Source organism: Pan paniscus, chromosome 3 (genome assembly GCF_029289425.2).
Source record: "Pan paniscus chromosome 3, NHGRI_mPanPan1-v2.0_pri, whole genome shotgun sequence".
NCBI classification, from domain to species: Eukaryota; Metazoa; Chordata; class Mammalia; order Primates; family Hominidae; genus Pan; species Pan paniscus.
In genome coordinates this window covers 130,781,665-130,785,465 of record NC_073252.2, presented here as the reverse complement: position 1 = coordinate 130,785,465, position 3,801 = coordinate 130,781,665, and positions in this window count along the sequence as shown.

Sequence of the window (3,801 nt, the reverse complement as noted above, 5' to 3'; positions counted from 1 at the left end):
AAAATACAAAGTAATATATATAAAAAAGCAGATTAGAGGTTGTCAGGGGATATAAGATGGCAGGAAAATATGGAAGGAAGGAATTACACAGAATTGTAAGGAAATTTTTGGCTGTGTTTTATGTGTTCACCATTCCAATTGTGTTGGCAGTTTGACAGGTATGTTAAAACTGATCTAATTATAAATTGAAATATATGCCATTACTATATACCAATCACATCTCAATAAGGCTGTTAATTTTACAAAATTTAGGTGACATGATAATTGTACACATTTATGGGATATAGAGTGATATTTTAATACGTGCATACAATGTGTAATGATCAAATCAGAGTAATTAATGCATGCATCACCTCAAACATTTATCTTTTCTTTATGTTGAGAACTTCAAAATTCTCTCTTCTAGCTTTTGAAAAATATAAAACAAATTGTTGTTAACTATATTCACCCAACGATGCTATAGAAAGCCCTAGAATTTATTCCTTCTATCTAGCTGTAATTTTGTATCCATTAACCAACCTGTCCCTGTCCTTTTCTCTCCTCTTCACTTCCCAGCCCCTAGTAACCACAATCATACTCTCTACTATGAGCTCAGCATTTTTTAACTCCCAAATTTGAGTGAGAACATGGGATATTTATCTTTCTGTGTCTGACTCATTTCATTTAACAAATGTCTTTCGGGCCCATCCATGATGCCAGGAATGACAAGACGTCATTGTCTTGTATGGCTGAATAGTGTTCCATTGTGTATATATACCACATTTTTTAATGCATTTTATTTATTTATTTATTATTATTATTTTTTGAGATGGAGTCTTGCTCTGTCACCCAAGCTAGAGTGCAGTGGCGCACTGTCGACTCACTGCAACCTCGGCCTCCCGCGTTCAAGTGATTCTCCTGCCTCAGCCTCCTGAGTACAGGATTACAGGTTCCCGCCACTGCGCCCAGCTAATTTTTGTATTTTTAGTAGAGATGGGGTTTCACCGTCTTGGCCAGTATCCATTTATTTTTTAAGAACACTTAGGTTGATTCCATATCTTGGCTCTTGTGACTGGTGCTGCAGTAAGCGTGGGGTTGCATACATCTCTTCACTATACTGAATTCCTTTCCTTTGGATAAATACCCACTAGTGGGGTTGCTAATTTTTTAAATAAAATTAAAGGAAAATAAAATCCATGGCCATGATCAATGCTAATCTGAACCTTCTTTATTTCACAACTTAATTTAACCAATTATAAGTTTTATTATTTGTAGTCTATACCTGGTAATGACAATATATTGTGGGAATTTTTTTCTTTCAACATAGTAATAGTTTTCAGAACACCTTATTAATAAACAAAAGACAGTAACATGGCAAATGATTTTTTAAGTTATTAAACGATAATCTCCTTTCTACTTGTACCACTTGAACCAGTTAATGTAATAGTTTTTGACAGTTCCAGTATGAAAAAGGCTATTTTCTTTTCAGGGAACAAACAAATTTGCAATACATTTTTAAAACTGTTGTTGTATTTTAAGGATTATTAAAACTCTTTGAACTAGTTGGTAGTGATGATCAATAGAAGACAAAAAAAATTACATGCTCTCCAATCAGTTTGCTGTAAAAATAGTTTTCATAGCACACATATGCAACTTTTGATTTTTTTCCATTATCATGTAAAAGATTACTAGCAGATAAATTCAAAGGAGAAATGAAAATATAATGCTAATATATTGCTGATTACTTGTGGCTAGTACAATGTATTGCTAATACCATGCAAGTGTAGAGAAAAGTCATAATAATATTAGAAAATGTATCTTATTAAGGTAGACACCAATCATTTTATTAAAGCTTAATAGAGTATGTACCCACCCATTAACCAAGAAAACCAACAACTAGAAAGACAGAATTTTTTTATCCAATAACATTTTCTAGTTTATTTTAATTTTACTTCACAAATGTATTTCATATAATCAAATTTCAAGCTGTGTCCAAGAGTCAATAACAATTCAGTTTTATTAGCTTAACCTTTTACTCCTAAATGTTATACAAGTATAATTATTTGTTGATTAATTTAAATCAATGACACACTTTAAGTAATGTCTGAGCACTTGTATATTCTGAAGAGGTTCAGAATTATACAGCTAGGGAGAGCCTTAAAGTTATAATTCTGATGTCAAGTGCATGTAATTTTATTCTAGTTTTTTGAACACTGTTAATCCATGTATGATATATTTGACAAATGTCAATTACAAGAATGTTCAATTAACCAAAAGACCCAATTTTCTGATTATTTTTGGGTAAATGGGTGCTTACTAAAATTTGTTAAGAAATAATTGACATAAGTTTAGCTTTTCTTATTTATATACCCCTGCATAATGAACATTGAAGATCTCTGACCTGAATTCTTTCTATCTTTCTATCTTTTGATAGAAAGAATTGATAAGTAAGGTAGTTTCCCCTGAAATGTGTGTCTTGAGAGTTGAAATATAGAGTTCTAGCAAACACAGGATTTACAATATGGATTTTTATATTACATTTATTCCTTAGTTGGTAATGCTTTAGCGATTTTCAATGCATATTATATTAAGCTTTATATTTGCATATTGTACAGATTAAGCTATTGTCTTTCAGAAGGGTAGGAGAAGGGTTTCTTTCATCCTATTTTACTTATGGTTTCTGTCAGCTTAGTTGGCAACTGCCTTTTATTTGCACAGCAGCCATTAGTTTCAGCCTCTAACTTCTTCAAGATTCTTTTTTTTTTTTTTTTTTGAGACAGAGTCTTGCTTTGTCACCCAAGGTGGAGTGCATTGGCGCGATCTTGGCACACTGCAACCTCCACCTCCTGGGTTTAAGTGATTCTCTTGCCTCAGCCTCCTGAGTAGCTGGGATTTCAGGCACGCGCCACCATGCCAGGCTAATTTTTGTATTTTTAGTAGAGATGGGGGTTTCACCATGTTGGTCAGGCTGGTCTCGAACTCCTGACCTCTTGATCCGCCTGCCTCAGCCTTCCAAAGTGCTGGGATTACAGGCGTGAGCCACCGCGCCTGGCCCTTTTTCACAATTCTTAAAACCAGCCTAATCATGTGAGTGTTATAGCACCAGCTTGCCAAAGCCCCACTCAGAGTCTGAGCACCAACTCTGTAGGGTCTTTTCTAGGGTCTGATAATCTCACTATATTCTCTTTGTTCTTAGCTGCTATTTCCTTCAGTTGTTATCTCTGTGATAATTCAGTTCGTATGCATGTGCTTTAAGCTTTTCAACAAACACGTTATTAATCCTTTCTATTGAACTTTCTCTCTTGATATATATTGTATGATTGTCTTTACTAGACACACTATGTCCAATTGATGGGTACACTTACATACAACTAAAAAACAAATCGTCTCCAAAATTCCATCTGTCATATATTTGATATTGGAATGAGCATTATACACCATTATATCATGCTTGAATCTGTAGAAAAAAATCTGTTGTAGGGATTAAAATGAGTTTAATTATGAATGCTATTGATAAATGTATCTTAATCTCAATTCAATTATTTTTCCTTCTAACGAAGTCTCACCATTACTGTCATGCTCCCTTATACCTCTTCAATCATTTTAAGAATTTCAGGATTTCCACAATATCTATTTTCCCTTTTCTGACCTCATCTCCTACTCTTTCATTTTTGACTTAGCTATATTTGCTGTATTTGATAGCACCTTTCTCTTTATTATGCTTTCTTCAATTGGATCCCAATGTTGCACACTTGTAGCCTTATTCTCACCTTCCTGGCTGCCTCTTTCTATCTCTTGTTTTCTGATTTCTTTCCATCCACC